Source organism: Leptonychotes weddellii, chromosome X (genome assembly GCF_054177405.1).
Source record: "Leptonychotes weddellii isolate Sample4059 chromosome X, ASM5417740v2, whole genome shotgun sequence".
Lineage (NCBI taxonomy): Eukaryota > Metazoa > Chordata > Mammalia > Carnivora > Phocidae > Leptonychotes > Leptonychotes weddellii.
Window position 1 is genome coordinate 55,947,724 of NC_138385.1, and position 26,430 is coordinate 55,974,153.

Sequence of the window (26,430 nt, forward strand, 5' to 3'; positions counted from 1 at the left end):
GGGCTCCACACTCAGCACTAAGTCTGCTTAAGATTCTCTCTCCTTCTCCCTCTGCCCCTCATGCTTGTGCATTCTCTCTCTCTCTCTCTCTCTCTCAAATAAATAAATAAATAAATCTTTAAAAAAATCATAAAATGCTTTTCCAATTCCTCTTTTTTTTTTAAGATTTTATTTATTTATTTGAGACAGAGAGAATGAGAGAGAGAGAGAACATGAGAGGGGGGAGGGTCAGAGGGAGAAGCAGGCTCCCTGCCGAGCAGGGAGCCCGATGCAGGACTCGATCCAGGGACTCCAGGATCATGACCTGAGCCGAAAGCAGTCGCTTAACCGAGCCACCCAGGTGCCCTTTTCCAATTCCTCTTGTCCTAGACAGAAGGATCTTCCAGGTAGCATGCCAACAGAACAAGAGATTCCAATGATGCCAGCTTCAATGATGGTGCCATCCATATAGGGAGAAGGTCATGGTATATTCAACCACAGCTTACAGAGGTTTGGAAAAGGACCCTTTGAGGGCCCAGACTGCCTAGCATTTTGATGCCCCAACCAAGAACTCTTCCTCCAACATGTCCAGGATAAGATTCTCACAGCAGTGAGATGCCAAGCCTTTCTGGAACCAAATAATCCACTTGCCACCATTTTTTTTTTTTTGCATCATCTTCCCACATGGGTTTAATTCCTTCTTTGAAGAGATGGAAGTCACTGTGGCCTGTCAGGTCCCTAGGACCTACCATGTGGTTGTAAAACCTCCAGAACTGCTCTGCAGAGGCAAAAATGCCAATCTGTTTGATATTTTATTCATTGCTCTGTGAGCTGGTGGGATGGCTGGGGATTCTTCTGGAGTATCAGAAAGTATACTTGTACTGCAGGAGATGCTCTCCTGGTCCAGGGGCAACAGCCTTCCTCTTACTGCTGCCCTGACTCTTGTCTCATTCCATTTTTTCCTTCTTTGTGCTGTTTTCTTCATTCTGATCATGGTCCCCACTGTCATCATCTTTCAATGCACTGAACTTGTACATCCTCTCCCCACTGCCGTCACCACTGCCTCACAGAGTGACTTCCACTCCACTGGGCCCTCTCCTGTTATTTCTTGATAATTTCAGTTTGAGAGGCATTTTCTGACTTTGTCTCCAAATACTCCCTTTTGGTGGCATGTGACCTCCTCTGGGTTGTGGGGTCACATCATATACACATGTAGGAAATAAGAATATGAATAATGGGGTGAATCCATCTATTATTCCACTCAGTAAATCTAAGTCTTGGAGTGAATGAGAGTTGAGAAACTTGAATTTGCTCTTCACATAGGTGATCTCAGTTTCTGTGAGCTTCTCACAGTGCAAGTATGCCAACACCTTAAGTGTGTTCTAGTGTTTAAACATATATTTTTCATTCAATAGGGACCCTAAACATAAGCCATCTACTTAATCTGGTGCTCAATTGAAGAAACGGAGATCTGTTCCAGTGCTGGCCTTATTGATAGACATTATGTAGTTCTTTCACATGGAGCTTTCACAAATGACTTTCAAGGATAATTTTGGCTATATGTAATTTTCCCTTAAATGTTTAATCCCCTTTAAAACTTCGGTGTAAGCTGCAATTTCACTGTACTAACTATAGTCTACTGGTTGAGAAAAATGGCTTTTGTTCCCCCGCCAAAGTGTGTGTTTCAGACAAGCCACTACAAGTGAAGTATATCATAGAAAAAGAGAAGGCTTGGTCATGGACACCAATCCTCTGAGCACTTGGCCATTGGTAGTGAAATTCCACAGTTGGTGCTTGGAGACAGGGATTGGGGATAGACATTGTATCCTCACATCCCACTGTACAACCCAAGATTTTTTTCTGCTAGTAGAAAAAAAGTGTATGGAAAGATCATGAATGGGATAGTATATTTTCAAATCAAAACCCAGGAAAAAGGTATGGTTAAAAAATGTATGGGATGAGGAATGGGGGATAAGTTGTCTTCAAAAAACATTGATTGGGAGGGAATAAGATCCTAAACATTGGAGTGGGGACCTATGGTAAATTCCAATGAAGCTGGGGATGTCATACCTCTAAATTCTATTGAGTTTTCTTTGCCAACTTTTTCCACCCCTGCCTGAGAAGGTTAGCTATGCTTTGCCCAAAAAAATCTGTAATGGCCTCTCTAAAGTTAGTTTCCTTGCAAAGCACTGCTGACTCTCCTCAGGATCTACCCTGCAACTCTTATTTGCTCCTAGATATATGCCTAGGCTCAAGTCCCAGCAAACCTTGAAGGGTAATCCACTAGAATGTGTGCCACACACCAAAACAGGTGCATGATTTTTCCAATTTATACAGACAGAAATACGGAGAATATGTGTGGGAATGGAGGTAATGGTGGAAGGAATATAAAGTTAAATCAGGCCAAGTTGATTGATATGAGCTCACACAAAGATTATGGAGTCAATAATTTAGTTCAAGTTGTTAGAAAGGACTCTAACAGTGTGGTTGGTTGGGTAGCTGAAAATGTACCAAAAGTGACCTATACTAAGTGAAGTTGAAATGCCAGAATGGCACTGTTATACTATAAAGATAGGGATTCAGAGGCTTGGGAAGATTGGAATGTTAGAGTGGATTTATCATTTAAAATCTGCTCACCTACCCTGGAGGATCTACTCACCATGACTGTGAGAAATAAATTTGTGAGGGTAATCCCAGCATCCTTGAATAACTCTGTGGTCAATCTCCTGTAGGTCAAAAATTATAGTGTGAACTTCTGCAACTGAACTGGAATATTTAAATGTAGTGAGGATAATTGGATCCCAGGGTTGCAGAAGCCAAATACTGAAACTTAATTACCAAAGACAAGGTGAGCTTGATTGCTGTAATAGACAGTAGAGTCAAAGCAGTAATCAGAATAGTCTAATTTGTAGAGAACTTTGGCATTTTTTAGTCGATTATCACATCCCTGGAAAAGAAATAGATGATCAATCTACTAAATTCTTGATCAAATAGGTAGGAGAGTTCTAATTTGGGTGAACAATGTCTAACTTGAATCACCAAAACAAAGACTCATTGTCTTTTAATCAATTCCCAGACTTGAGCCAATTGACAGACCCAGAACCCTTTGAATGAAGAGAGGCATGTAATTTTAAGGAAGGACCCTGCTATATTGCCAGAAATTTTTATTGTTAATTTTTCTCCCAACATTCCTTAAAAGAACCTATGGCCATTGACCAGGTGATTATGCATTGGGGAAAAAATAATCAAACATTTGGAGGATTACTGGACAGTGTCTCTGAACTGGCACTAATTCAAGGAGACCCTAACCATCACTGTGGCCCACAAGTCAGAGCAGGAGCATATGGGTGTCAGGTGATCAACGTAGTTTTAGCTTGCGTTCATCTCACAGTGGGTCCAGTGTGTTCTCAAACCCATGCTATGGTTATTTCTCTATTCCAGAATGTATAATTGGAATAAAAATACTCAGCAACTGGAAGAATCCACATATTGGTTCCTTGATTGTGGATTGAGTGCTATTACAGTAGGAAATGCCAAGTGGAAACCACTAGAAATGCTTCTACCTAAGAAAATAGTAAACCAACAGCAATACTGCATTCCTGGAGAGATGGCAAAATTAGTACCACCATCAAGGACTTCACAGATGCAGTGGTGATGATTCCCACCACTTCCACTTCCTCATTCAACTTACCTATTTAGCCTGTGCAGAAAACAGATGGAACTTGGAAAATGACAGAGAATTATTGTGAAGTTAACCAGATGATGATTCCAATTGCACCTGCCGTTCCAGATGTGGTTCTGTTTCTTGGGCAATTAACACATCCTCTGGTACCTGGTATGCAGTTACTGATCTGGCAAATGTTTTCTTCTTGATAGGTGTTAGTAAATACAACCAGAAGCAGTTTGCTTTTCACTGACAAGTCAAACAATACATCTTCACTGTCTTATGTCAAGAACATATTAATTCTCCAGCCCTATGTTATAATTTAGTCTACAGTGACCTTGATCACCTTTCCCTTCCAGAAGACATCACACTAGTTTATTACATTGATGACATAATGCTGATGGGATCTGGTGAGCAAGAAGTAGCAACTACTCTAGACATATTGGTAAGACACATCAGAGAGTGGGAAATGAATCTGACCAAAATTCAGGGGACTTGCACCTCAGTAAAATTTTTAGGTGTTCATTGACATGGAGCATATTGAGATATCATTTCTAAGGCAAAGCATAAATTATTGTATCTGGCCCCTACTGCATCCAAAAAAGAGGAACAGTGCCTAATGGGCCTCTTCAGAATTGAAAGCAACATATTTCTCATTTGAGTGTGCTACTCTGACCCACTTACTAAATAACCTGAAATGTTCCTAGCTTTGAGTGGGGTCTAGAACAAGAGAAGGCTCTACAACAGATTCAGCCTGCCATGAAAGCTGCTTTGTTACTTGAGCCATATAATCCAACTAATCTGATGGTGCTTGAAGTGTCAGTGGCAGGTTGGAGACTTTGGGAGGCCCCTAGAGCTGAATAGTATTGTTGGCCCTTAGGATTTTAGAGCAATACCCTAACATCCTCTGTGAATACTTTCCTTTTGAGAAACAGATTTTGGCTTTCCATTGGGCCTTATCAGAGATAGAATAGTTAACCACAGGCCACCAACCTAAGCTGCCCATCATGAACTGCCCCACCAAGCCATGAATTTGGCCATGTTTGGCAATATTCCATTATCAAAAAGAAGTGGTATATAATACAAGATTGGTATCAAGCATGCCCTGAAGGCACAAGTAAGTTACATGAGTATGTAGTCCAAATGCCACAAATCCATATATTCATGGGCCATGGCCAATGGTTTAATTACATGGTCAAAGACTTAGAAGAAACATGATTGGCAAATTGGTGACAAGGAGTCAGAAGAACTGTTATGTAGATAGACCTCTCTGAATGGGCAAAGAATGTAAGATATTATGCCCCATGTAATGCACATCAAAAGGTAAGCTCAGCCGAGGAAGATTTAATAACCATATAGATAGAATGGCCCTTTTTGTGGATATCCCTTAGAGCATTTCTTAGTAATACCATATCCCATGGTTAAAGTCAATGAAAAACTACAACAACCCAATTCAGGCAGGACTAATAATGGCCCAGACCCTTCAGGAATAAATGTTTGGGATACCCCACCAAGCAAAGAATTACAATCAACAAAAGGAAAAGGGAATATGGAATGGGTAGTAGAAGGTACTTACAAACACCAGCTACGACCATGTGACCAGTTACAGAAATGAGGAATATGGTAGTTATGAGCATTTTTCTTGGTAACCTACAGGTTAGCTTCACTTTCAGGCTTCTCATTATCATCTCTATCTGCTGTAAAAGAAGGTGTTTATGTTTTTAAAGGACTTCCAGAGGAGTAATACTCGGTGGCAGTTTTCCTCAAATATTTCCCAAGTCCTTATTGATGATGGTTTTGGTGGGTATGGAAAATTTTGTAACAGCTATAAACAAGTAGTTATCAATTTGGGTAAAGAAACTCCCATGCAAGGAGAAGTTAGATTTCTCTATGAGATCAAATATGTTTTTTATAATAATTGCTTTAATATTCAACAGCTATGACTGTTTACTGTGAGTGGCCAGTATTGCAATGGTAGAAACCCACTTCCACTGAATATTATATAAAACTGCACTTGCCTTGGGGCGCCTGTCATTAAACATCTGCCTTCGGCTCAGATCATGATCCCAGGGTCCTCGGATCAAGCCCCGCATCAGGCTCCCTGCTCAGAGGGAAGCCTGCTTCTCCTTCTCCCACTCCCCCTGCTTGTGTTCCCTCTCTCACTGTGTCTTTCTCTGTCAAAAAATAAATAAAATCTTTAAAAAAAACTGCACTTGCCTTTTAAGAGGTTAGGTTAGAGAATAATTTCCAAACTGGTTGTATTCTCTGATTTTTAGACATATCTCGGCACAAGAAATATGTAGTATGCATTGCCTTCCTTGTATATGTTGATTAGTGGGGCCAGGGAGGGTTTATTAGGGTTCTACAGAGAAACAGAACCTATAGTGTGTGTGTGTGTGTGCGTGTGTGTGTGTGTGTGTGTGTGTGTGTGTGGAGAGAGAGAGAGAGAGAGAGAGGGAGATTTATTTTAAAGAATTGGTTCAGGGGCACCTGGGTGGCTCAGTTGTTTGAGCGTGGGACTCTTGATTTCAGCTCATCATGATCTCATGGTCATGGGATCGAGCCCCGCTTTGCGGTCCACACTCAGCGTAGAGTCTGCTTGTCCCTCTCCCTCTGCTCCTCTCTCTCACTCTCATTCTCTCAAATAAATAAATAAATAAATAAATAAATAAATAAATAAAATCTTTGGAAAAAAATAAAGAATTGATTCACTTAATTGTGGAGGCTTGGCAAATCCAAAACCCAATGGAGAAATACGGAAGGCTGGAGGCTCAGGAAAAAGTTGCAGTTTGAGTCCAAAGACAGTCTGCTAGCAAAAGTCTTTCTTGCTCAGGGGAGGTTGGTCTTCGTTGTATTAAGGCCTTCAACTAATTGGATGTGGCCCACCCACATTAAGGAGGGTAATCTGCTTTACTTAAACTCCACTAATTTAAATGTCAATCTCTTCTCAAAAATACACCTGCACAGAAACATGCAAAATAATGTTTGAGCAAATATCTGGACACTGTGATCTAGACAAGTTGACACCTAAAATTAACCACCACAAAGAAGGTTCCTGGTAAGATGCCAATTTCTTTCCACCTCAATAAGTGGGGCTTGTATTGGAGGAAGAGAGAGATCATTACAATTAAAGAAGTCAATAGTTTTAAGGAAATATATAGTTAGCAGAGTTTATATTTATCATCATCCCAGGGATTAGTAAAAACTATGATTTTATCTCTGGAATCCCATAGGATTTGTTGGTATTAGTTCTGGATAACGTTTTATTTAATTGCACAATTATGAGCATCTTAATTGTAATATTGGGTACACACTATATCTAGGAATTCCTTAAATGACACTTGATATATAGTGGCAGATTGCTCTATTTGCTTGGTGGCACTAGTTAATAATAGTAGATTTCATTTGATTTGAAGTTAAAATTGGCTTATAGGGCTTAGAAGGCACCTATGAGTCACCAGCAATATTATAGAGTCTGGCTTAGCTGGGAGGGTTGTTGGCCAGCAGTAGTAGAGATAGGAAATACAGTAGTAGTCTCAGTGTTGATGTCTGTGGTCATGTTAGTAGTATTGATCAATCTGAATAACCAACAAAGTGGTTCTCATTGTCCTCAATCTGACCAGTGTTGCATGTCTCCCTGTGGTAAGCATGTGGCATGTTAAGGTGATCAAAGAGTGGGTGTGTAGGAACACTGGTGAGGGTTGGAACTTCTCAAGTAAGTAAAGGGCACAGCAACAGTTGGAGTTAAAGTCAGAGGCCATTCATAGCCAGGGGTAATGGATATGATTGTCCCCTGCATATCACCCAGGGTAATTAGTTCTACCTGCTGGGTGTCAGAAGCAGCTACAGATTTGTTCCACAGTACCTTTAGTAGAGCAAAGTATATGGGTGGCAGACTAGCATGCCTCACTCTCTCCAGATACTGGTAAGTGGTTTGCTCCACTTACACTGGATGATGAGCAGACACAGGCTGAGAATGATTCCAGAGTCAGTAGTCCACATCAGGTCCTCATCAGGATTGAGCGAGAAACAGCTAGACTCTGGATCTTCTATGAGGGAGGAAGGAAAAGGTGAGTGCTATTTTGCCGTAGGCAATAATGCCAGGGTTACTGCATCTATGAAAATGGATAATTGTGTTGCATCCAGTGTGCTTATATAAAACAGCAGAAGCTGCAGCATCTCTGTTGGTGGTCTCCTTATTTGTTGTGAATTTAAATATGACATAGTTATGCCATGTGGGGGTGGGTTGATGTAATCAGGACTATGAACAGTATTTTGACCACTTAGGGGACCATTGTCCTTCAGGTTCTCTCTATAGTCCTTGTTTTAAAAGCCCTTTATGGGGGCACCTGGGTGGCTTGGTTAAGCAGTTGCCTTCAGCTCAAGTCATGATCCCGGGGTCCTGAGAAGGAGCCCCGTTCAGTGGGGAGTCTGCTTCCCCCTCTCCCTCTGCCCCTCCCCCCCCAACTTGTACACTCACTCTCTCGATCTTTCTCTCGCTTTCTATCTCTCTCAAATATTTTTTATTATGTTCAGTTAGCCACTGTATAGTACATCATTAGTTTTTGATGTAGTGTTCATTGATTCATTAGTTGCATATAACACCCACTGCTCATCACAACACGTGCCCTCCTCAATACCTATCACCCATTTAACACATCCTTCCCACCCCCTCCCCTCTGAAACCCTCAGGTTGTTTTCCGGAGTCCATAGTCTCTCATGGTTCTTCTCTTATTTCTTCCCCTTCAGTTTTCCCTCCCTTCCCCTATCGTCCTCCATACTATTCCTTATGTTCCACATATGAGTGAAACCTTATGATAATTGTCTTTCTCTGCTTGACTTATTTCACTTAGCATAATTCCTTCCAGTTCCATCCATGTCGATGCAAATGGTGGCTATTCATCTTTTCTGATGGCTGAGTGATATTCCATTGTAGATATGAACCACATCTTCTTGATCCATTCATCTGTTGAAGGGCATCTCGGCTCCTTCCACAGTTTGGCTATTGTCGACATTGCTGCTATGAACATTGGGGTGCACGTGCCCCTTATTTTCACTACATCTGTATATTTGGGGTAAATACCCAGTAATGCAATTGCTGGGTCATAGGGTAGCTCTATGTTTAACATCTTGAGGAACCTCCATACTGTTTTCCAGAGTGGCTGTACCAGCTTGCATTCCCACCAACAGTGTAAGAGATAAATAAAATCTTCAAGAAATAATAAAAAATAAGAAACCATTATGTTTTTCTATGATATATGCTGCCATAGGACAATAGGGTAAGTGAAAAACCCAAGCAATGTTATTTTGTAATGACCATTGTTGCATTCCCTTTACAGTGAAGTGTGAATGTTGATCTGACTGTGTAACTTTGTAGAGCTCCCAAAGTTTCATTAACCTCTCAATAACACTAGAAAAGGTTAATGCCTTACATGGGTTAGCCAATAAAAGACCTGTGTGGATATCTACCATTGTTAAGGCATATTTGATGACTCCTACTGCTATAGAGAAAGGCCCAATGAAGTCGATTTGTTAGTTCTGATGTGGCCCTTAACCTCTGTAAATTTTTCCAGTGTCTAAATTTTTGGCATCTGGTACAGTCCCTAATGGCTTTGTGTAAATGTTTCTCTACTGGGTCAATTCCTCTATTAACAATCCATTTTCGGGGCGCCTGGGTGGCTCAGTTGGTTAAGCGACTGCCTTCGGCTCAGGTCATGATCCCAGGGTCCTGGGATCAAGCCCCACATCGGGCTCCTGGCTCAGCGGGGAGCCTGCTTCTCCCTCTGACCCTCTCCTCTCTCATGCTGTTTCTCTCTCGCTCGCTCTCTAATAAATAAATAAATAAATAAATAAATAAATAAATAAATAAAACAATCCATTTTCATAACCCTCTGATACCCAAATCCACTGACCTCTTGGGTGTACACCAATAGAAGGGGTAGGGTGGCTAGTCTCAGAGTCTGGAGACTGTCCATCCTTTAAGAGGCTTGCCTATTTTAGAGGTCTGGTTAGTTCATCAGCTTGTGTGTTGTAGTGTGCCTCCTATGTGTCTTGTTTGACATGAGCCAAGGTATGGTATGCCCAGATGGGCAGAATGGGAGCCAATGTGGCAAATTCTCCCCATATCTCTTTACCCCAAATGTCTCAACCTTGTATTTTCCAGCCATGATTTTGCTGAAGTTCAGATCAACCCATTAGCCACCAACCAGGAGTCTGTGAAAATAAAACCTTAGGAAAATGTTTGTCACAGGCATGCTTTATTAATAGAAGTATTGCATGCAGCTCAGCCCTCTACCCTCCTTACGGAAATTGGAGTGTTTGAACAGGGGTAATAGGCTGTGGCTGTCCATTGTCTTGCTGCCTTATACCCCAGGATCACCTCAAAGGTAAAGACAGACCATTGTTTTTCTCATTTTAAGAGTGTTGGCTGTCCTCCCTCCAGTCCCCATTAAGCAAGAGGCAGAGGCATTTCTGGGGGCTTTGGCAAGTCAACCTCAGTGGCAGGGTATATGCTAATTCCTCATAGAGTTGTGGCACTCCAGCATCTTGATTATTTAGATGCCATTTCCATTTTAATAAGGAGGCCTCATTAAATTTTACAGGGAGCTTTTTCCATTGCTCAGGGTATAATAGGCATCTCGATCCATAGAGTAATTGGTTCTGCTCCAGTAAGGGCTTCAGTTTTACTAAGTGCCTAGTATGTTACCAGGGGTTGCCTCTCTACTGGTGAATACTTTGGGGTTAAGTCTGGGGGCTGCTTACACCAAAAGCCTATGCATAGCCATTTAATTGTTCATTTGGTCCAGAGGCTCCAGGAAGCAAATTTGCAGTGGCCAAAACTTCTCATTAAGTCCTGTCCTCAAAGCATTAGTAGAACTGCCAAAGTAATAGCCTCCTTTATTTTATCTACTGCCTATTGTTGCTCAAGTCTCCATTGAAAAGTGAAAAGCTTATAACAAGCAGGGACCAGCACTGGAGGTATAGAATGTGTTGGCACCAAAATCCAAACATTCCTACCAAATGTTGGTCTTCCTTTACCAATGTGGGAGGTTGAATTGCTAGAGTCTTATCTTTTACCAGATTTGTAACAGTTCCTCTTATAAATTCCAAATATAGCCTCAAAATACAGACTGAGAGGGCCTTGGATCTTATGTGGGGCAATTGCCCATTCCCTCTCAGTGAGGTGTTTGTTCACAGTTGTGATGACCTATAGACAGAGTCATGGTCAGGTCCAATGAGAAGGATGTCATTGATATAATGTTAAAGCTAAGTTTCTAGCATAAGAGTGAGTCAAACATTTGTGTCCTGACTGCAAAGATGGTGCTTAATTTCAGGACTATTTAAATATCCTATAGGCAACCTGGAAAAGATATACTATTGACCCTCAAAGGTGAAGGTGAATTGTGGTTAATTCCCTGTGAAATTTTTACAGAATAGAACATGTCAGCAGAGCTACTAGGTATTTACCCAAAGTATAAAAAAATACAGATCTGAAGGGATAAATGCACCCCTATGTTTATCAAAAATAATGAAATCTTGGGTGCCTGGATGGCTAAACAGGGAGCCCGATGTGGGATAAGCGTCTGCCTTCGGCTCAGGTCATGATCCCAGAGTCCTGGGACTGAGTCCCGCATCGGCAGGGAGCCTGCTTCTCCCTCTGCCTCTGCCTCTCTCTCTCTCTCTCTCTGTCTCTCATGAATAAATGAATAAAATCTTTAAAAAAAATAATGAAATCTTGACATTTGCAATGATGTGGATGGAGCTAGAGTGTATCATGCTAAGTGAAATAAGTCATTCAGAGAAAGACAAATACCATATGATCTCACTCATATGTGGAATTTAAGAAAGAAAGCAGATGAACATATGGGAAGGGGGGAAGAAAAAAAGGATAGAGGGAAACAAGCCATAAGTGACTCTTAATAATAAATAACAAACTGAGGGTTCTTGGAGGGAAGTTGGGGGCGTAGGCTAGATGGGTGATGGGTATTAAAGAAGACACTTGTTGTGATGAGCACTGGGTGTTTTATGTAAGTGATGAATCACTGAATTCTACTCGAGAAACCAATATTGCACTGTAGGTTAGCCAACAAAATTTAAATTTAAAAAAGTAATAATGCTAAAAAAAAGAATGTCAGCAGAATCTATAACTGCAAACCATTTACCCATGTTGTTTTAAATGTCATTCATTAAGGCAATAATAACTGGTAGAGGCAATCTAACAAAGGGGAACATCTTTGTTAACTCTTCATCGTCTATGGTTACCCTCTACTCATTAGTTGTAGCTTTCAGCAACTAATATTAGAAAATTAAAAGGTGGTAGGGATCAGTACCCTTTCTTTAACTAAGTCAGCTATGAGAAGCCATAATCCTTCAGTCCCTTGCTTTAGCTGGTACCGTGGCACATTTACCACTCATACCAGTAGGGGAAGGCTAACTGATTTCTACTGGGTTACGCCCACCAATAGCATAAAAGCTTTAGGCTTGTTCCATGAGGTTACCTGCTGACTGAAGATGTCCATTCTAATAATGGGGAAAAGGGCGGTATTGGAGGGATGGAGAATAAGTAGGACAGAAGAATTTTTTAGCAATAACTGGGCCAATTTTAATAGTTAAGCAGGTAATCCTCCCCACTTTAATCTCCTCCCAAGCTAGTCACCTCCTGGGTGAGGGGGTCCCTTTAAAACATGAGTGCTTCCTGGGATTAGGGAGATTTCCTTTAAAACATGAGTGCTTCCTGGGATTAGGTAGATTTTGATACCCACGTCCAACAGAGCCAGCCAGTGGTGCTTTTTTTGGAACCCAAACAACCGTTAATGTAATAAAAGGGTAATTTTCTGCCAGAGGGGGCACTTCTGTGACCATTAGATCTCTATGTAGAATCAGGTCCCTGTCACTGGCAGAGATCAAGAGCCCGTATGGAAGGTAAAGCTGCCTCCAAAGGGGAAACCTGTGATGGGTTTTAATCTGACTCTAGTATTATAATTGTTGCACTGATTTACTAAAGATGATCACTCAATTTGGGACCCTCTCATTACCTAAGGTGTAGTATAATCTCCCTTGTCATCTCAGGGTCCCCTTGTTTATCTCAGGGTTCATGTTCAAATAGGGGCCTGACTGTAGGTGGTTGGTTTGGCCAAGAGGGAGACAAGCTTGCTGTTGACAGTATTTTTTATTTGGATCCAGTGGATTATTATTTGTAGAATTAACAAGCAACACTTGACTCTGAGATTGTCTTCCATGAGCTTCTATTAGATCCAGGGCATCTATGTCCTCTTTAACATTTTAGCATTAACCATCATTGTCACTGACCATCATTTGTTAGGAGCCCTCCTGAGAAATAACTGGGTGGATTCAGGAATCAATTCAGCTTCCTCTGAACTTGCCAAGCCATCATGCCACACACCATGTGTTACCTGATAAGCCCACTTCCACATCCTTGTGGAGGAGATGGTTGGCCTTAGCTAACAAAAACATTGATAGTTGGTCTGGGCCTTTATAAAGCCTAACGTAGAGTAGGTAGCTTTGTAAGCCATAAAAATCCACATTAATAAAGTATAAATCTGGGGTGCCTGGGTGGCTCAGTTGGTTAAGCGACTGCCTTCGGTTCAGTTCATGATCCCGGAGTCCTGGGATCGAGTCCCACATCGGGCTCCCTGCTCAGCAGGGAGTCTGCTTCTCCCTCTGACCTCTCTTGTGCTCTCTATCGCATTCTCTCAAATAAAAAAAAAAAGTATAAATCTGGACCAAGGTCCAAAACCTCCTCTGGAGGTTTCTGCACAAATTGTGTAGGATCCTTTAGTAGAAATTCCATTATTCCATCTCATACTATGGCAGCCAGTAGCTTAATTCCAGCCTCTGTTAGGGAGTGCTTGCTCCTTGACAGGTACATTCTATATACCCAGGCAGCCCCTTTTTAATCTGGCTCCTGCACCAGGTCATTAAGGAGAGACTAGACCTCAGGGTAAAAGAGAAAATGTGTCTCCCCTACCAACTGAAAACCAGCCCCTCCTTCTTGGCCCTCCCCTTTTGTCTTTTCTGTCTTAATTATTTTGTGAGTGGTCACCAGTAAAGCAATGGGCAAACTATCCCAGTCACTGTTGTGGTGACACCATGCTGCCTTTTCTTCTAGAGAGCACCAGTCCTCCTCCCCAGGGTCTTCCCCTCTGTCTTGTCTCCCCAGGAAGTTTGGGCTCCTAGCTCTTTTCTAGGTGGCTTGCTGTCACCTAGAGCAGGGCCTAGCAAGAGTCTTGTGGTTTTGAGCACCTGTTCAGCAGGACAATGACCTCCTTCAGAGTCTTGGAAGAGACAGTGGTATAAACTCTCTTGCCTTTAGTCACCTTAAGAGATGCTTTAGCCAGTTCAGCCCAAGGATTGGGATCTCTGTAGCTCTCTGGGGGAAAGGCTAGAATGACATCTGCAACAGCACAACTGAGTGTTGCAACAGCAGAGGCATGCTAGCTGCTTGCAAAAGCTCTCCCCTAACTGTGCTTAGGAGACCAGCCTCAGCCTGATGTCTGCCTCATCATCTCCTTTGCCTGCCATGACAAGGATGGCCTCTCATCTCAGAGTACCCCAAATCACCAGCCTGACTAAGAAGAAGTCCTTCCTACTATAGCCTGTTATGGGGATGGGCCAACCTACCCTTAATCCAGAAGCATGTGTTCATCCTCTTTTCCTGTTCAGCCCCATGTGTTTTACAACTTCCAGCACCTGCCTAGTGAGGGACCCAGGTGATTAGGCTGAACTTCCTCTGCCAGTTCAGCACCTCTGACCACAAAAGTCAGTTCCAATGTTGTAGGTTCACTCAAGTGCTAGCATTACCACTTGGCCAGACTAATGAAGTACAAGGGGGAAGCACCAAAAATAGAGTGAAGTACAACAAAGAGTAATGCCATGCCAGACTGACTTAGAAGTATTCCAAATTTTGAGTCCCAATCTCTTAAGGCTTTCTGTAATCCATTTGCCAGTTGCTTGACCTACTGATGGGGTAGACTCCATGCTAATTCCTTGATTATCATGGGAATCCTGTTCTCATCACCACTTGTGAGCACAAGGATTTTAGGATACAACCATGAGTTAACAGTAGCATGTAACAAGCTTAATTTGGGTGGTAGTTGAACAGGTAGTATGAGAGAAGTCCTTCACAGCAGGGAACCTTCCAAAGAACCATATCAGGCCACTACCCAGAAAGGGAAGAGAACTCCTAAGGGAAAGTGAAATTGGAGAGGGGGCTCATGTGTGTAGGTGGTGTCACTCAGCAGCAAGATGAGGAGACTCTTGGTCAGAAAGTATCAATGGGCAGCATCAGCTTAAGTTCTTTTATAGCTACAGGGTTTGTTTTATCTATGTCTATGTCTAGCAGATATTGGGTGCAGTTTCATGAGGTTTGTAAAACAGGCGGGCTTAAATTCTAAGTTCATAAATCTTCTAAATAATAACTCAAAGGGAGAGATACTATGCTTGCTAGAGGAACTTGACCTTATTTTTAAATAAAGCCAATGGTGAAGCTCTGGGCCATTGTAAGCCAGTGGCTTGATATTATTTAGCCAAAAAATTCTTTAGAGTATAGTTCATTTGTTTCACTTGTCCAGAAGACTGAGGATTATAAGGAGTAGAGTAAATTATTTGTATTTTGAGGTTTTTAGAGAGCTCCTGAGTTACCATAGAAATGAAATAACCTTCCCTATCAAATTCTACATATTCAGGAATTCCAAAGGTTGAGATGATATTATTTAATAAGTCCATGAAACACTGAATATATGCTTTAGCTGCTAGGAACACTTCTGGCAATCCAGACATCATACACAATATTATTAATCAACCTTTCTTACCCTCTGAAGGTGAAAACTCTATGCTATAGACTGAACGTGTCTCCCCAAAATTGTTATGTTGAAACCAAACCACCAATGGGATGTATTTGGAAGTAGAGCCTCTAGGAGGTGATTAGGTCATGAAGGCCAAGCCCTCGTGAATAAGATTAGTGCCCTTATAAAAGAGACCCCAGAGAGCTCTCTCACCCCTTCCATCATGTCAAGACACAGCAAGAAGACTGCTGTGTATAAAACAGAAAGCAGGTCCTCACCAGACACCAAAAATGCTGGTGCCTTGTCCTTGGACTTCCCAGACTCCAGAACCATGGAAAATAAGTTTCTGTTATTTATAAGCCACCTAGTTTATGGTAATCTGTTACAGCAGCCCAAATGGACTAAGACATCCTATAAAGTCTCTTTGCTGTCAGATCCCATGTAACATTGCCCTCAGTAATCTTCCTTGACTTACCTTAGGTGTTTCCCATAAATACTTTTCTGACAAGCAGTACACCTTTGTATTATTTCCTGAATCATTTAATTCTTATTCCAAGTGTGGTAAGATTCCAGGGTTTTCAGTATATTCCTTTTATCTGAACGAGTTTGTTGGTGACATGAAAAAACCATCCAAGCATATAACAATTGAGATACATGAATATTCCTATTTCATAATTCCCATATTTCTATGGTATATTTCTTGGCTCCCCTTGGTTTCCAATTTTCTAAATCTTATGGAGTTGCATATTTCTAAAATTGTGAATAGGATTTCTGGATAGAATTAATGGGGTTTCAATTTCTCCAATTAAAACCTTAGTAGCTCTTTCCTTGGCTTGGTGTGCAAATTTATTTTCTTTAGATATTTCATCTTGCTGTCTGATATGAGCACTACAATGAATTTTAGAAATCTGTTGGAGAAGTTGGGATGACTCTAATAAATCAGCAATTATATTTTTCATGTGATACTTTAGTTCCCACTGATGCTAGAAAGTTTCCTCTATTCTTCCACATTTATCTCATAGCATGATGGACACCAAATGTATGTTTACTATCAGTATAGATATTTACTTTAAGATCAATGTTTACTTTAAGATCTATGGCTAATTTAAAAGTTCATGCAAGAACCATGAGTTCTACTTCATGAGCTGATCTTGTTTGGGAGAGGATAAGCCTCTAGAAGTTAAAAAGGACTGACTACTATATATGACACTTTTCTATTTTCCTGTGTGTCTCTCACCCAAGATATATCAGTGAACAATATTAAGTTGGTATTAGGAACAGGAATATCAGACGAAGGTTGAGTATCTTCTACTACAACTGTGAGAGAATCATATTCAGATATTTGGTCAGGATCCGGCAACAGAGTAGCTGGGTTCAGAAGGTTACACTTTACTAGAATAACATTAGGGTTAGACAATAAAGCTTTTCCATAGCTATTTCCATAGCATAGTGACAGGTGTTATGTCTTATGAACTTATAAAATAGCAGTAACAGCATGAGGTGCATGTAAGTAAATTAATTGCTCCAGGGTCAAAGACTGAGTTTTTTCAACTAGAAGACCAGCTGTGCTAAGGCTTGTAAATATCCTGGCATCTCCACATCCAATAACACAGAAAAGTAAACAATAAGCCTATAACCAGAGCCTAGTTTTTAAGAAAGTACACCATTAGCAGCTCCCTTATTTTCATAACAGAAAAGATAGAATAGTTTGTCAAAGTTAGGAACTCCTAATCTTGGCTGAGAAATAACAATTGCTTTAAGCATTTAAAAGACTTCTCACAGGGTGATGTATGGAAGTGTTGAATCACTAAATTGTACACCTGAAACTATTATGCTGTATGTTAACTAAATGGAATTAAAAAAAAAAAACTTTTAAAAAAGAGTATAGTTATCTTAATAAGTACTAAGAATTGTATAGAATTGTTGAATCATTATATTGTACCCCTGAAACTAATAAAGCACTGTATGTTAACTTTAATTTAAAATCTTTAAAGAAAAAATAAGAAATAAATTTGAAAAAGATTTCTGTAGGGGCACCTGGGTGGCTCAGTCAGTTAAGCGTCTGCCTTCGGCTCAGGTCATGATCTCAGGTTCCTGGGAGCCTGCTTCTCCCTCTCCCTCTGCCTGCTGCTACCCCTGCTTGTATTCTCTCTCTCTCTCTCTCTCTCTCTCTGTGTGTGTGTGTGTGTGTGTGTGTTAAGTAACTAAATAAAATCTTTTAAAAATAAAAAATAAAAGACTTCTCTAGCTTCTTCGGACCACAGTAAAGGTTCTAGCGTTGCATCATGTGACAGCTCAATGAGATGGTTAGTCTTTTCAGAAAAGGAAGAGACACAATGCCTGCAATACCCAATCAATCCCCAAAATTAATGGAGTTTTTTTTTCAGTGTAGTTTGCTTCATTTGTAAATGGGCTGCCTTTGAGATGGAACTATCTTCTGCCTGTTGACCAATATTAAATGTCTCAAATATTTGACTTCAGTTTGATAATACTACAATTTATCTAGAGAGGTTTTATGTTCTTCAGCAGCTAAAAATAGTACGAAATCCAAAGTATCTTCTTTATAGGCATGCAAAGTCTTAGTAGTTATCAATAAATCATGCATGTATTGAACTAGCATGGGCTACTAAGTCGGAGAAAGTTTTTCAAGTTCTTATATATATGTCTAGAGAATATACAGTTGACCCTTGAACAAGTCATGGGTTATGGGTGCAAACACCCCCATGCAGTCAAAAATCCACATACAACTTTTGACTCCTATAAAACTTCACTACTAATAGCCTACTACTGAGCAAAAGCCTTATCAATAACACAGTTGATAAACACATATTTTGTATGTTATATGTATTATATAATGTATTCTTACAATAAAGGAAGCTAGGTAAAAGAAAATGTTATCAAGAAAATCATAAGGAAGAAAAAACACAGTTACACTACTATACTACAACAAAAAAGATTTGTATATAAGTGAACCCACACAGTTCAAACCCATGTTGTTCAGGGGTCAACTGTAATAGGCAAATCTCTCAGACATCCATTGCTACAAGAAAGCCTCCATAGGCAAATACAGAGGAACCTTGATTCCTCGGCTAAAGATAAGAAAAACAAACTAAAAATAAGTCTATTACAGAAAAATATTTAGCTGATGCAGGTATAGAAATTAAGATAGTAGCATGGTTGGATATAACAAGTGTCAAAGGAATGACTAACTTCTTTATTTCTCTCAGATCTTATACAAATCTATAATAAGTTGAACTTTCATGTCGAATTGTCCTTTCTTTTTCATAGGTGCAAAACCTTTTTTTAAAAAAATTATACTCTGTCTTTCCAATTCTCTAATTAGGATTTCTAAATTCCTAAATCCTAATTCTTAAAGATGAATCAATTCTTATAATTCAGAGTGTTTTTCCAGCATCAAATGGGAATATAACTTTCTCCTGCCCCCCTTTTGTTGCAGAAGGACATATCTAGCAACTCAGGTGTTTTGCCACCTGAGTACCCCAAAAAACTTGATCCAGAGTACAGAATGTAGTAACCCTTAGTTTATATACCAGGTCCCTTTCCATCAGATTAACAGTCACAACAGGAGACAAGAGAAAATCATGTTCCTCTAACAGATAACTTACTGCACAGGAAATTTAGAGTAGAATGAATAGGTAGAAGGTTGTCCAGAGATACCCACAACTTGGATATTTTTATGGGCCAAGGAAAAACAAGAAAGGTCATTAGAAAACACAGAACATCTCAACACCCAAAAAAACAAATAATCCAATTTTAAAATGGGCAGAAGACATGAACAGACATTTCTCCAAAGAAGACATATAGATGGCCAACAGACACATGAAAAGATGCTCAATGTCACTCATCAGGGACATACTAATCAAAACTACAATGAGATATAACCTCACACCTGTCAGAATGGATAAAATCAAAACCGTAAGAAACAATAGGTGTTGGTGAGGATGTGGAGAAAAAGGACCCCTTTACACTCTCAATGTGAATGAAAACTGGTGCAGCCACTGTGGAAGACAGTAGAGAGGTTCCTCAAAAAATTAAAAATAGCACTAGGTTCCTCAAAAAATTATAAATAGCACTACCCTACAATCCCGTAAGCACACTACTCGGTATTTACTCAAGAAATACAAAAACACTAATTCAAAGGGATACACGCACCCTGACGTTTATAGCAACATTATTTACAATAGCCAAATTATGGAAGAAGCCCAAATATCTATCAATAAGCGAATGGATAAAGAAGATGACATATATATAATATTTTTCAGCCATTAAAGAGAATGAAATCTTGCCATTTGCAACAACATGGATGGAGCTATAGAATATAATGCTAAGCAAAGTTAGTCAGTCAGAGAAAGACAAATACCATATGATTTCACTCATATGTGGAATTTCAGAAAGAAAACAAAAAGCAAGGAGAAAAAAAGAGAGAGAAACAAACTAAGAAACACTCTTAACTATAGATAACAAACTGATGGTTACCAGAGGGGAGGTGGGTGGGGGAATGGGGGAAATAGGTGATGGGGACTAAGGAGTGCACTTGTTGAAATGAGCACTGGGTGATGTATGGAAGTGTTGAATCACTACATTGTACACCTGAAATTAATATAACACTGTATGTTAACTATACTGGAATTAAAGTAGATAGATGATAGATGATAGATAGATGATAGATGATAGATAGATGGATAGATAGATAGATAGATGATAGATGGATAGATAGATAGATAGATAGATGATAGATAGATAGATAGATAGATAGATAGATAGATAGATAGATAGGTGATAAAAAAAAAAAAGAAAACACAGAACATGTGCCTCCAGTACCCACAAGAACAGTCAAGGAAAGACTGAGGCAGGGGGAAAAACAGACATGTGAATTTTTTCCATTCTCAGCTGCAAGGTTCCCCCATTGCTGATTTTGCTTATTAGTTTGCACTATCTGCATTTATTTCCTCTGTGATTTCCTGCAGGATAATCTTTTGGAGGCGGTTGTAAAGCTTCAGAGTTCATTTCTATCCCTTTGATCTTCCTCAGTCTCTTCTGGTATTCATTTTTCCAATGCCCTTTTTATAATAGTGACATGTTGACTTTACATTAGGGGATTCCCTCATATGTGTGGAGGGCTCTAGATAAAGGTTTGTTCTTTTTATGAATAATTCTGAGAAGTTAATACTGAGGTCTTGAGGTTTTTTTTGTCTTTATCTTTCTCCATAATCTAAAACTGAGTTGCTGCTGTTGCCAATACCTAAGAAACTGTCCTTGCAATTTAACTACTTTTTCCCTTACTTGTGCTTGAGTTCTAGGCAAAAAAGGTTACCACAAAGTAGAAAAAACCAAGGAATTTTTCTAATCTGCCCCTGGATCCATCCTTGTAAATTTAGATAATACCTTAGTAAACTACTGGTGAAAATCAATGAGGATTCATCCAGCTTCTGGGTGCAGCATTGTAGTTTCTTCCAGTTCACCTTCTGCAGAAAGGCTTCAAGGATTGCCATCATCAATCCCTTACATTGAGTTTCCAAGGCTCTAAGAGCAGCCTGAGTTGTTGGAAGAGGTAAACAGTAGACTTCTTGAAGCCAAGGCACTTCCTGGTGATGGGAGCTATTTGGTCCCTGTCATGAGCTGAGTTGTGTCCCCAAAAAAAGATATGTTAAAGTCCTAATCCATGACACCTGTGAATGTGGCCTTTTTTGGAATTGGAGTTTTTGCAGATACCTTCAAACAAAAGTTAGGCTTTAATTCAATATGACTGGTGTCCTTTTAAGATGAGGAAAACACCATGTGAAAACAGAGACACATGGGAAAACATTATGTGAAGACAGAGATGAAAATTGGAATGATGCAGCTGCAAGCCAAGAGTGCCAAGGGTGGAGAGCCACTACCAGAAGGTAAGAAGAGGCAAGGAAGAACTTTACTCGGAGTCTCAGAGGGAGCACAACCCTGCTGACACCTTTATTTCAGTCTTCTAGCCTCTTGAACTATGAGATAATAATTTATTATTTTAGTCCACCTAGTTTGTGGTACTTTGTTACAGCATCCCTAGGAGACTAATACAGCCACATTGTGCTTGTTCCATTAATTGAGCAAAATCATCCAGAAGCCAACAGTTTATGAAGCAGCCAGGGTACATCCTCATGCATAAGGCTATAGGTTGAAAACACTCTGTGAAGGAACTCAGCAAAATTTTACATATCTTCTTGGAGCACCATAAAAGAGCTCTTAAGATAGTAACATCAGCTGGTAAAAGTATATTTCCAGTCTTCCCAGTAGTCCTGAATAACTTCTAAGTGGCATTTGAGTCTTTGGAGCTCCAAGAGGGTTGGATTGATTTTCTTCATGTTGAGATTAAAAATAAGGAGGTTTGAAATGCACTGTAGTTTCCATTCTCATTTTGCCATTTAGTAGCCTGACTGCCTTTTAAATTCTTTTTCTTGGGGTGCCTGGGTGGCTCAGTCAGTTAAGCATCTGCCTTTGGCTCAACTCATGATCTCAGAGTCCTGGGATTGAGCCCCACATTGGGCTCTCTGCTCAGCAGGGAGTCTGCTTCTCTTTCTCACTCTCCCTCTGTGTACTCTCTCTCAAATAAATAAAATCTTTAAAAAAAATTCTTTTGCATTTTAAGACACAGTCTCTTATCCAAATTCTCAATGACTCCTGGTTCTCTCCTTTTAATTGTTTCTACTTCCCTAACTATGTTTTGTATGTTTGGTTTTCTGAGAATCTCAGAGGTGAAATTAAGATTTGGACAGCCCATATTAAGACATTTGAATAAAGGTGGCACTTCTCCCCCTTCCAAAAGGAAGTCATCTCTGGGTCCCATAACCATTGGGAGCCATCCATCCAAGAGGTCATTACCCCCCTCTCCCAGGTCCCAGGTTGAAGCCTGGAATGGTAAAAAACAAAAACAAAAACAAAAACAAAACAAAACAAAAACAGAGGAAACAAAGAGAAACAGTAGGGAAGCATTGCAAACCTGGAGAAAGAAAAATAGCTTTCAGCTTCTTAATCTTTTCCTCCAATATATTAATTCATTGCTTACGGCTATCCAATTCATTCTTGAGTTTATTTTCTGAGAAGTAGTCATTTCAATAATATATTTGCTTGGGTAGAGTTTTTCTAAAGATTCCTGTAAGTACAGCCATTTGTCTACCTTGAAAAAGCTTTCCTCTGGCCATTAAAATACAGGGTACTCATAAGTATCCCCATCCCAAACATGACAGAGTGAAATCAGCCAACACTTTGGATCTCTCATATTTTTATACCATTGGAGCTAATGGTGAACCAGATGGAATCTTAGAACCTATATTACCTATTTTGCTTAATAGTAACACAAAATTTGCTATAGGGGTTTGGAATTTTCCCCCAGAAACCCAATTAAACTTAGCCAAAACAATTAGAGGGTGACTACTTAGCAAATAGCCAGAGTCTCACTTGATCAAAGGTGGTCACAAATCCTCTGACAAATTCATCTAGGAGAAGGGCTCGTTCAAGCAATCCTATCCTCATTACTAAATTGTTGGTGGGGGGGGGGAGAAAGACCTAAAGAGAATCACCAGTTTATATAGAATTAACAGATTCTATCATTGAACAAAGCAAATACCGTGAATGCATGCAAGTAACCAACAAGTGACTACAAAGTTTAATGGATTTTCAGCTGCATTTATTTATATGGAATTAAAGCCATAGCTGTTACACATCATCCAACTTTTGGTGAACAGTGAACTGATTTTCAATTTATATCACTTGTTACATTGAGCTTATTCTCATAATTCTTCAGGCTTACTCTGGTGTTCTGTACTTTCATAATTCTTCATCAGGCATATTCTGACATTTTGTTTTTCATAATTCCTACAGTTGCTCCTGACAGTGTACCTAGTACATATTATTAACCACATCCTTAAACATTCTTCAGTAGGATTAGAATAAATTCCGTTTTCCACAAAACATGTATTTTTAATGGCTCCATGATATTCTATCACATGGCCTTGCCAAAATTTATTTTAATACAATTTTCCTCTTGTTGGATATTTATATGACTTAAAATATTTTCCCATTGTAAACAACACCATGACAAATATCCTTATGCATAAAACATGATGCAAATTTCAAATATTTTCTTTAGGTTTTCTAGAAGTGGATACTCATGAAAATGAATATTTTTAAGCTTTAGTACATATTGATACACCACCTTCAGGAAAAACCATACTAATCTATGCTCCCAAAGGCAGTGAATTAGAGGGCTTATCCCACCAAAGATACGCTTATCTTCATGTTGCAGAAAAAGAAAAGACTGGTAAGCTTTTTTTTTTTTTTATGTTATGTTAGTCACCAAACAATATATCACCAGTTTTCGATACAATGATCCACGATTCGTTGTCTTCGTACAACCCCCAGTGCTCCATGCAGTACGTGCCCTCCTTAATAACCATCATGGGGTGCCTGGGTGGCTCAGTCATTTAGTGTCTGCCTTCGGCTCAGGTCATGATCCCAGGGTCCTGGGATTAAGCCCCGCATTGGGCTCCCTGCTCAGCGGGAAGCCTGCTTCTCCCTCTCCCACTCCCCCTGCTTGTGTTCCCTCTCTCGCTGTCTCTCTCTCTGTTAAATAAATAAATAAAATCTTTAAAAAAAATAAAAAATAAGTTCAATTTGAGATGTAGAGTTCAGTTATTCATCAGTTGCATATAACAACCAGTGCTCATCACATCACGTGCCTTCCTTAATGCCCATCACCCAGTTATCCCATTCCCCCATCACCTCCCCTCCAGCAACCCTGTTTGTTTCCTATAATTAAGAGTCTCTCATGGTTTTTATCCCTCTCTGATTTCTTCCCATTCAGTTTTCCCTCCCTTCCCCTATATCCTCTGTGCTACTCCTTATATTCCACATATGAGTGAAACCATATAATTGTCTTTCTGTTTGACTTATTTCGCTCAGCATAATACCCTCCAGTTCCAACCATGTCGATGTAAATGGTAAGCATTCATCCTTTCTGATGGCTGTGTAATATTCCATTGTGTATATATACCACATCTTTTTTATCCATTCATCTGTCGGTGGACATCTGGGCTCTTTCCACAGTTTGGCTATTGTGGACACTGCTGCTATGAACATTGGGGTGCATATGGCCCTTCTTTTCACTACATCTGTGTCTTTGGGGTAAATACCCAGGAGTGCAATTACTGGGTCATAGGGTAGCTCTATTTTTAACTTCTTGAGGAAGCTCCATACTGTTTTCCAGAGTGGCTGTGACTGGTAAGATTTTGATAAGAATGAGGTCTTATTGCAACTAATGAAGATGAAAGTCTTTGGCATATACCTCTAATATGAACTAGTCCATTTGAATATAATAATTTGACATGGGCAAGTTATCAGTTATAATTGATAATTAAATATAAACTGCCTAAAAGAATGGCAGTTAGGGGATCACATGGCATAGGCCCATATGACTTGTGTCTGGCAAGCTGACAAACCATAGTACCTGTGATTGTTGGAAATGATTCAATGAGTTGGCTTTTATTTTGGGGGTGTTAAAATTCTTTCTAAGCTTTAAATTTTTAATGAAAACATTTAAGTAATACATGTTAATGGTACAAAATTCAAAAGGCGCAAAATGGTATACCATGAAAAGTATGTAGATGATGCCTATTCTTTCAGTCACCCAACTCTCCTGCCCTGAGTCAAGTTTCTTTTTTATTCTCCCAATGACATTCTGGGCATTTACAAAAATAAATTTCTCCTTTATGTATTTCTCTTTTGCCCTCCCACACAAAGGATACCATATAATACATACTGTTCTGTACCCTGCTTCTTTTCACTCAGGATTTAGCTTGGATATCATGCTATATAAGTATAGAAATAGCTTATCTATATACATAAGCATTTATTTACTATTCACCATACATTTGGTGAGCACCTACTAGGTGTCAGACCTATTCTACACACTGAAATACAGCAATAAACTAAACACAGAAAAATCTCAACCCTCATGGAACTTATATCACAGGGTGGAGAAACACAAAAACAAAATAATATTAAAAATATATATTACATAATGGAAAGTGTTATAGAGAAAAAGAAAATGTTCAGCCTAGCTGAATGTGCCCATGATCACTTACAGGCAACTGCATGAAAAACGCAGTCTGTCAGTCAGACTGACTAGCCAAGGCCCAGGACAGGCCAAAGCACAAAGAGCAGTCCTGCTCAGCAAACAGGAGCTGATGCGTGAAGACATTCAGGATCAGGACACATTCAGGATCAGCACACAGGATCAGGACACATTCAGGATCAGCACACAGGATCAGGACAGCAGGGAGAGGGCTCATTGCCCTCCTCCACTGACCGTATCTGCCTCTTGTAAAACAGAAATACCACCAGACGGGGCGCCTGGGTGGCTCAGTTGGTTAAGTGACTGCCTTCGGCTCAGGTCATGATCCTGGAGTCCCAGGATCGAGTCCCATGATCGAGTCCCAGGATCGAGTCCCAGGATCGAGTCCCAGGATCGAGTCCTGCATCGGGCTCCCTGCTCGGCAGGGAGTCTGCTTCTCCTCTGCCCCTCCCCCCTCTCATGTGCTCTCTCTCATTCTCTCTCTCTCAAATAAATAAATAAAATCTTTAAAAAAAAAAAAAAGAAAAAAAAAGAAATACCACCAGAAAGATAAACACCTGCCCACTGACAGGGTTCTGGGCCAGGAGGTCTCCACCTGAGCAGGGCAGTAGAAAAAGCCTGGACTCTGGTGTGGGAATTGGATCCAGGACCTCTTTGTAAGTTTGTCTGTCCTAGTGGCCCACCCCTTAAGGAGACTAAAGATCAGGCTGGGGGTGGGAGACCAGAGGGCACCAGTCATGGTAAGTCTTCCACCATGTCTGTCCCCCAAGAAGTGGCAAGAGGTGGGGTTTGGGGCTCACGAAAGAGAGACACTACAGATCCCTACAGCAAGGCAGATTGGATTAGCTCCTTTAGCCCTT

At 40.1% G+C, this 26,430-nt stretch overlaps 1 protein-coding gene and 1 pseudogene across 2 annotated transcripts in view; both read right to left on the minus strand.

Moving 5' to 3' along the window:
• Positions 1 to 26,430, minus strand: part of LOC115941091 (uncharacterized) — a 448,023-nt gene that overhangs the window by 197,483 nt on the left and 224,110 nt on the right. The gene's annotated exons all lie outside the window — the stretch shown is intronic.
• Positions 524 to 22,971, minus strand: LOC102727604 (eukaryotic translation initiation factor 4E type 2 pseudogene; annotated as a pseudogene).